We start from the raw sequence: 9,006 nt of genomic DNA on the forward strand, positions 1-9,006 counted from the left end.
TTTCATTAATTTTTCTCGAAGCCCATAACTAGAAATTTGCTGGAGCGGCTGTCCCATTTGCGACGCAACAAGTGCGACGCTACACACAGATGGAGTGGCAGTTTAATTACTCTCGTGGTCCGCGAACCGGCATCGTTGCGTGTAGTATAGGAATGGTGCGTGTCAAGTCAGTGCTCGCGTTGAGCTTGTGCTCTTCATTTTGATTGAATGAAGTCTCACCTAAGTGAGCGGGGCCGATCCCGGAGGTAGTGCAATACCGGGCCGACCTGCGGCGGAGGTGAAGCAGGCTTCAAGCACTCCGCCAACTTCCAAAAATAGGTTTAATATCGTGGGTCCATATAGAACCCGTATCAGATATTAAGCTGATAAGAACAGAGTTTTTTATTTATGCTAGTTACAAATACATCAAAAATATGTTACAAAACCAAGGAAAAAACGGATAAAAGGTGTATAATCTAAAAACGCAAACAAATGACTAAAAAAACTAGTTAGTGGTGTTAGTGATAAAAGGCTAAAACTGTAAAGGTGTAAAATACATGGCAAAACGCTTCTCTAAAACATAAAAGATCATTAAGAGGTGCCTACATGGGCTTTAAAAATCTTCGTAGATGGGCTTCGTAAATCTTCGTACATGGGCTTTAAAAATCTACACTTTGATCTTAGCCAAAAGGCCGAGAAGCGATGTCCTTCACTTCACTTCATTGTACTACTGCCTTGTGGGCGCCCTGCCGACATGGGTAACCTCAGCAACAGCGTGGGCAATATTATAAAATTCAGCCTGTGTACAGACTCAACGCTCCCTATCTCACGGATGAATTCGCAACGCCTCAGTCTTTCGCTGTTAACGAAACGCTGTCGCGTAGAAACGAGACCCGAGTGCAAGCTTGCTTGTAACGCGAAACCAACCAAGGCAACCTCGTAGAAAACGGAACAGGCGAGCGGAAAAAAAACGCGCCAGGGGAATGCTTACTTCCGTCTGAATGCGACCGCTCAAGGTGACCTTCCTTGAGGGCTTCGTTTCAAGCCCGTGTGCAATTGTAATATACTACGCGCATTTCCTTCATTTCTTTTTATTTACCGCAAGGCCCACTGAAAATTTTGATACGGCACAGGCCGGGACGGATCGCAACGTGTCGAATCGACCGGTAGAATTAGGTAGCATGCCCCATGTACGAAGACGAGCAACATAGAAGTGAATGACAAAATAAATATAGAAAACGCTGCACACTCCTTCCAACCGGAAACATAGAGGGGAGAAAGATCGCCATCTGAAACACAGGCATTGTAAAAAAAAGAAAAAAAAAAGTGCTACCTCATCATCTTTACCATTACCGTGTGTGTGTATGTATATATGCATGTGTGTGTGTGTGTGTTTGTGTATTTATATATATATATATATATATATATATATATATATACGCACACATGCTAGCATAGCTTAAACGCAGCTGGAAAGCTCAGCCTTGCACAAGAACCACCCCCTGTCGCAAACCCCTTTGAAACATTCAAATGCCAAACACGAGTAGAGCGAGGTCGTTCGAACCTGGCGCCAAAACGCATTGGCGCCATCTGTGTACGGAACTAGGAAAACCTGCGGACTTTGCAATACAGAAAGAAAGGTAGATGGCGCGAGCTAACGCTCCATTGCATACTAAGAACGAGAGTTAGTGAATAATGGCAGAAACGTCTTGGGAAGAGAAAAAAAAAAAAAACACGCAAAAGTTGTTGGCTTGTGCAAGCACTCTATGTTACAGCGATTAAAGAGCATAGCATCTTCTACAACAGCAGCTACAAAAAGAAGAAGAACGTGAGAGAGGGAGAGAGACAGGCGTGTTTCTTTGGAATGCAGAGCATGCAGCACATACTATAAAGTGCCAAAGAGACGGGGAAAGCAGATGGCGCGAAGGTGTATGTCCTCAAAGCTTGAAAGCAATTTCTAAATTACATGTACCGAAGTCCACCTACTCTCATCAGGTTGCTCCCGCCTCCAGTTGCGTTTAAAGTGAAATTACAGTCGCCTCAAAGGCAGACAGAGAGAGAGTGAAAATAGGTACACTTGCTTCGCGCAGCTGCAGCCGTTCAAATTTTACAGCAAGAGCACTCCCGAAGCAACAAAGTCCGCTGCCGCCTGGGCGCAATGCGCTCGCTTCAGTAAATTGCCGTGCTGGCCTCGGCAACCAAGAGGTGTAGTGCGGCAGACTGCTGCATTGTAGCACACCGCAAACCGTGCAGACGTAAGCGATCGCCTCGACATCGCTGCGAGCGCTCGAAGAGACAAAGTCCGAAACCACGTGTGCCGGGGCGGTGCGAGCGCGACGCCTTTGACGCAACTTTTGCGTACAAGCCGCCGCACCGCCACGACGGAATCGCTGGCATCCCGCACGCAGCTGCATTGTGTCACGCCGGCAATCGTTGAAACACCACGCAGTCGTCGGCGTCGGCCCCGACATGGTTGCGAGCGCTGGAAGAGACAAAGTCCGAAACCGCGTGTGCCGGGGCGGCGCGAGCGCGACGCCTTTGACGCAACTTTTGCGTACAAGCCGCCGCACGGACACGACGGAGCCGGTGTCACCCTGCAGAGGGCTGCACTATAGCACGCCGGGAACCGGCAAAGAACCGCGCAGACGTCGTCGTTGGCCGCGGCGTTGCCGCGAGCACGCGAAGAGACAAAGTCCGAAAGGACGTCAGCCGGGGCGTCGAGCACGCCGCCCGCACTGTTCGCACGCGTGCTCGGAAATGGCGAAGGGGCCGCGCTAGCGTGCCTTGAATCGGTGAGCGGCGGTACCGCGGCGATCGCCAGAGCTCGAATCCGCCCTGCAAAAGCCAAATATTGGCGCTCGGCTCGGCGCAGTACGCCGCCGCGTCGCACGAGTACGGCCCCATGGAGGTCTGGGCACTTATCGCTGCTACTGTAAGGGGCCGTACGGCCCCGGCCGACATTGTACCGTAGTGCGATTTTCGGCTTGCGCGTGCTCGTGGCGTAGTCCGCGCACCGTTCCGACGTCGACAATCGTGCCCACGACTACGCGAGCGCTGGAAGAGACAAAGTCCGAAACCGCGTGTGCCGGGGCGGCGCGAGCGCGACGCCTTTGACGCAACTTTTGCGTACAAGCCGCCGCACGGACACGACGGAGCCGGTGTCGCCCTGCAGAGGGCTGCACTATAGCACGCCGGGAACCGGCAAAGAACCGCGCAGACGTCGTCGTTGGCCGCGGCGTTGCCGCGAGCACGCGAAGAGACAAAGTCCGAAACGACGTCAGCCGGGGCGTCGAGCACGCCGCCCGCACTGTTCGCACGCGTGCTCGGAAATGGCGAAGGGGCCGCGCTAGCGTGCCTTGAATCGGTGAGCGGCGGTACCGCGGCGATAGCCAGAGCTCGAATCCGCCCTGCAAAAGCCAAATATTGGCGCTCGGCTCGGCGCAGTACGCCGCCGCGTCGCACGAGTACGGCCCCATGGAGGTCTGGGCACTTATCGCTGCTACTGTAAGGGGCCGTACGGCCCCGGCCGACATTGTACCGTAGTGCGATTTTCGTCTTGCGCGTGCTCGTGGCGGTGTCCGCGCACCGTTCCGACGTCGACAATCGTGCCCACGACTACGCGAGCGCTGGAAGAGACAAAGTCCGAAACCGCGTGTGCCGGGGCGGCGCGAGCGCGACGCCTTTGACGCAACTTTTGCGTACAAGCCGCCGCACGGACACGACGGAATCGCTGGCATCCCGCACGCAGCTGCATTGTGTCACGCCGGCAATCGTTGAAACACCACGCAGTCGTCGGCGTCGGCCCCGACATGGTTGCGAGCGCTGGAAGAGACAAAGTCCGAAACCGCGTGTGCCGGGGCGGCGCGAGCGCGACGCCTTTGACGCAACTTTTGCGTACAAGCCGCCGCACGGACACGACGGAGCCGGTGTCGCCCTGCAGAGGGCTGCACTATAGCACGCCGGGAACCGGCAAAGAACCGCGCAGACGTCGTCGTTGGCCGCGGCGTTGCCGCGAGCACGCGAAGAGACAAAGTCCGAAACGACGTCAGCCGGGGCGTCGAGCACGCCGCCCGCACTGTTCGCACGCGTGCTCGGAAATGGCGAAGGGGCCGCGCTAGCGTGCCTTGAATCGGTGAGCGGCGGTACCGCGGCGATCGCCAGAGCTCGAATCCGCCCTGCAAAAGCCAAATATTGGCGCTCGGCTCGGCGCAGTACGCCGCCGCGTCGCACGAGTACGGCCCCATGGAGGTCTGGGCACTTATCGCTGCTACTGTAAGGGGCCGTACGGCCCCGGCCGACATTGTACCGTAGTGCGATTTTCGTCTTGCGCGTGCTCGTGGCGGTGTCCGCGCACCGTTGCGACGTCGACAATCGTGCCCACGACTACGCGAGCGCTGGAAGAGACAAAGTCCGAAACCGCGTGTGCCGGGGCGGCGCGAGCGCGACGCCTTTGACGCAACTTTTGCGTACAAGCCGCCGCACGGCCACGACGGAGCCGGTGTCACCCTGCAGAGGGCTGCACTGTAGCACGCCGGGAACCGGCAAAGAACCGCGCAGACGTCGTCGTTGGCCGCGGCGTTGCCGCGAGCACGCGAAGAGACAAAGTCCGAAACGACGTCAGCCGGGGCGTCGAGCACGCCGCCCGCACTGTTCGCACGCGTGCTCGGAAATGGCGAAGGGGCCGCGCTAGCGTGCCTTGAATCGGTGAGCGGCGGTACCGCGGCGATCGCCAGAGCTCGAATCCGCCCTGCAAAAGCCAAATATTGGCGCTCGGCTCGGCGCAGTACGCCGCCGCGTCGCACGAGTACGGCCCCATGGAGGTCTGGGCACTTATCGCTGCTACTGTAAGGGGCCGTACGGCCCCGGCCGACATTGTACCGTAGTGCGATTTTCGTCTTGCGCGTGCTCGTGGCGGTGTCCGCGCACCGTTGCGACGTCGACAATCGTGCCCACGACTACGCGAGCGCTGGAAGAGACAAAGTCCGAAACCGCGTGTGCCGGGGCGGCGCGAGCGCGACGCCTTTGACGCAACTTTTGCGTACAAGCCGCCGCACGGCCACGACGGAGCCGGTGTCACCCTGCAGAGGGCTGCACTGTAGCACGCCGGGAACCGGCAAAGAACCGCGCAGACGTCGTCGTTGGCCGCGGCGTTGCCGCGAGCACGCGAAGAGACAAAGTCCGAAACGACGTCAGCCGGGGCGTCGAGCACGCCGCCCGCACTGTTCGCACTCGTGCTCGGAAATGGCGAAGGGGCCGTGCTAGCGTGCCTCGAATCGATCGGCCGGGGGCCCCGTAGGGCGACAGACAGGCAATTGTGCAGGAAACCGTACTGGCCATTGGCGAGAAATTGCCGTTCGCGCATTCGGTGGACGCGCTGCGCTTTCACGACTTCGGCATTGTGCTGCCGACGTAAGCTTTCAATCTTGCTCGCGGCGTTACGAGGCGGCACGATTTTCGCCAAACGCTCGTCGAAAGTGGCACGAGTACGGCCCCATGGAGGTCTGGGTACTTATCGCTGCTATTATATGGGGGTCCCAGAGAGCAGTCGCCCCCAAAGCGACCTGGGTGTTTGATATGCGGCGGGCTTCGTGCCCGTCAAGCGTGTCCCCGGTATCGCTCCCGTGGATCCCACAGCTGACGTCTGCAGCCTCATCCGCTTGATGCGTTAGGGGCTGGTTGTCGGACGACGCTTTTTCCACGATATCGAAGTGTGTTCCGCATCGTCCTCGGACGAATCAAATACGAAAGCGCCGAAGGCGCGGGCGTGACCCGTCGCCTAGCGGCTTTGCCGTCTCGGCTACGTTGCAAGTGTCGGTCGGTCCACCAGTGCTGCGGGCTCGAGAGAAACCGCAAGCCGCGATCGAGTCGACACAACCGGTCTATCGAGAATGTTGCGTGCTTCTTGCCGCGTGGCGATACCCGGCCCTGCGGGGAGGGCGCCGTTGCGAGCTCGAACGCCGTCGTCTCGGACTGTGCAAAGTGCTACCCTTTGCGAGAACGAAGCGTGTTGGGGCGCCTGAAGGTGGCCTCGGCATCGCAAAAACGGCGTCCGGCCTGCTTGAAAGGCTGGACGCGCAGTTGAACGATTACCTGGTTGATCCTGCCAGTAATCATATGCTTGTCTCAAAGATTAAGCCATGCATGTCTAAGTACATGCCGAAATAAGGCGAAACCGCGAATGGCTCATTAAATCAGTTATGGTTCCTTAGATCGTTTCTTCCTACTTGGATAACTGTGGCAATTCTAGAGCTAATACATGCAGTGAGCCTGAAGCCCTTTGGGCGACGGGTGCTTTTATTAGACCAAGATCGATCGGGTTTCGGCCCGTATTGTGTGGTGACTCTGGATAACTTTGTGCTGATCGCATGGCCACGAGCCGGCGACGTTTCTTTCAAGTGTCTGCCTTATCAACTTTCGATGGTAGGTTACTTGCTTACCATGGTTGTTACGGGTAACGGAGAATCAGGGTTCGATTCCGGAGAGGGAGCCTGAGAAACGGCTACCACATCCAAGGAAGGCAGCAGGCGCGCAAATTACCCACTCCCGGCACGGGGAGGTAGTGACGAAAAATAACAATACGGGACTCTTTTGAGGCCCCGTAATTGAAATGAGTACACTCTAAATCCTTTAACGAGGATCAATTGGAGGGCAAGTCTGGTGCCAGCAGCCGCGGTAATTCCAGCTCCAATAGCGTATACTAAAGCTGCTGCGGTTAAAAAGCTCGTAGTTGGATCTCAGTTCCAGACGAGTAGTGCATCTACCCGATGCGACGGCTCGGACTGAACATCATGCCGGTCCTTTCTTGGTGCACTTCATTGTGTGCCTCGAGAAGGCCGGTGCTTTTACTTTGAAAAAATTAGAGTGCTCAACGCAGGCGAGTCGCCTGAATAAACTTGCATGGAATAATAGAACAAGACCTCGTTTCTGTTCTGTTGGTTTTTGGAATACGAGGTAATGATTAAGAGGGACAGACGGGGGCATTCGTATTGCGGCGCTAGAGGTGAAATTCTTGGACCGTCGCAAGACGAACTACTGCGAAAGCATTTGCCAAGAATGTTTTCTTTGATCAAGAACGAAAGTCAGAGGTTCGAAGGCGATCAGATACCGCCCTAGTTCTGACCATAAACGATGCCAACCAGCGATCCGCCTGAGTTACTCAAATGACTCGGCGGGCAGCTTCCGGGAAACCAAAGTGTTTGGGTTCCGGGGGAAGTATGGTTGCAAAGCTGAAACTTAAAGGAATTGACGGAAGGGCACCACCAGGAGTGGAGCCTGCGGCTTAATTTGACTCAACACGGGAAAACTTACCCGGCCCGGACACTGGGAGGATTGACAGATTGAGAGCTCTTTCTTGATTCGGTGGATGGTGGTGCATGGCCGTTCTTAGTTGGTGGAGCGATTTGTCTGGTTAATTCCGATAACGAACGAGACTCTAGCCTATTAAATAGGTGCGGGGTTCCCAGCACCTTACAACCTTCTTAGAGGGACAAGCGGCTCCTAGCCGCACGAAACAGAGCAATAACAGGTCTGTGATGCCCTTAGATGTCCGGGGCCGCACGCGCGCTACACTGAAGGAAGCAGCGTGTCTTTATCCCTGTCTGAAAAGACTGGGTAACCCGTGGAACTTCTTTCGTGATTGGGATAGGGGCTTGCAATTGTTCCCCTTGAACGAGGAATTCCCAGTAAGCGCGAGTCATAAGCTCGCGTTGATTACGTCCCTGCCCTTTGTACACACCGCCCGTCGCTACTACCGATTGAATGATTTAGTGAGGTCTTCGGACCGATGTCCGGCGCGGCCTTTCGGTTGCGCCGGTCTGTTGGAAAGATGACCAAACTTGATCATTTAGAGGAAGTAAAAGTCGTAACAAGGTTTCCGTAGGTGAACCTGCGGAAGGATCATTACCGGATTGTGAAGGGTGGCGAGCGCCATTGTTTCTACCCCGTGTGGGTGAAGCAGCTCGCTGCGCCCGACGCTTTCCGCCGCTGGCCCCGCTTGGACGCGGGGACGGCTATACCCGAACATGCCGGGGACTGCCTGAATTTTGAGGGGCGCCCCGTGCCAAATTTGTTGCGCCCAGTGGACGCCGGCTGCAACCTTGGACGGTTGGCTTGGCCGCGCCCGCGGGTAGAAACGGCGTAACGCACACTGGGTGGGCTTTCTGTCCGCTTTGGCGCTCTTGCGCGGAATGGGAGTAAGACGACCCGACCTGCTGCTTTGCCCAGTACGAGGGGAACGGCGAAGCGTGCGGTCGGTCAAGGAACTGACGGTCGAGAGCTAATGCCGCTGCCGCTTAGTACACACACGGAACCGTGGTGCGAGCGCTCTCCCGTCCTCCGCGGCAAACGCTGCCGAGTCTGAAAAGTCTGGCGGCTGCCGGTCGCTTCCTGCGGCGAGTATGGAGTAACGACCCGACTTTGTTGCCGCCCAAGTACTAAAGGAACGGTGTGGCGCTCGGTCGGTCATGGAACTGTCGGTATGAGGGTGCGGCTGCCAAGTACGGAAGGAACCGTGGCCTAAAGTGCTCTCCCGTCCTCCGCGGCAAATGCCACCGAGTCCGAAAGGGCCGGAGGCTGCCGGTCGGCTCCTGCTCGTGACGCGCGAGGTGTCGAGATCGCGGTTTAATGCGACGACGTCTGCAGGCTATTCGCCCGCCGCCGAGGGAAAGGCGGCGTTGCTGCGAAGTACCGAAGGAAACGCGGCTTTGCTACGTCGGAAGCGTTCTGCGGTTAGCGGACTTGTGCGCTTTGGGAAGGCGCCGCACGTCGAAAGAGGAAGTACGGACAGACGAGGGACTGTAGTCCCGGATTCGAACGCACTTGCGGCCAGGCCCTTGCTGGCTTCGTCTTCCGCCTCAAGTAGACTTGTTGTGGCGCCGGCGCAGGGAGCCGTCCCTGGCACTGGCCGAGTGGTTTTGGAGAGCTGCGCGAGTACGCGCGCCGGGCTCTTGTCTTTCGTCTCAAGTAGGCTGTTGGATCAACAGCGGTTATGCTGCGGCGATCTGCCGATGCGAAAGTGTGTGTGTGTTT

General features: G+C 56.8%; 2 non-coding genes across 2 annotated transcripts; one reads left to right on the plus strand and one right to left on the minus strand.

The window, feature by feature from the left end:
- Positions 1 to 223: 223 nt before the first annotated feature.
- Positions 224 to 415, minus strand: LOC140215118 (U2 spliceosomal RNA). Its single transcript, XR_011892038.1, has one exon. It is a non-coding gene; the product is annotated as a U2 spliceosomal RNA (small nuclear RNA).
- Positions 416 to 6,066: 5,651 nt separating this feature from the next.
- LOC140215119 (small subunit ribosomal RNA) lies at positions 6,067 to 7,881 on the plus strand. Its single transcript, XR_011892039.1, has one exon. It is a non-coding gene; the product is annotated as a small subunit ribosomal RNA (ribosomal RNA).
- Positions 7,882 to 9,006: the final 1,125 nt, after the last annotated feature.

This window comes from Dermacentor andersoni, unplaced genomic scaffold (assembly GCF_023375885.2).
Source record: "Dermacentor andersoni unplaced genomic scaffold, qqDerAnde1_hic_scaffold ctg00000834.1, whole genome shotgun sequence".
In the NCBI taxonomy this organism is placed as follows: domain Eukaryota; kingdom Metazoa; phylum Arthropoda; class Arachnida; order Ixodida; family Ixodidae; genus Dermacentor; species Dermacentor andersoni.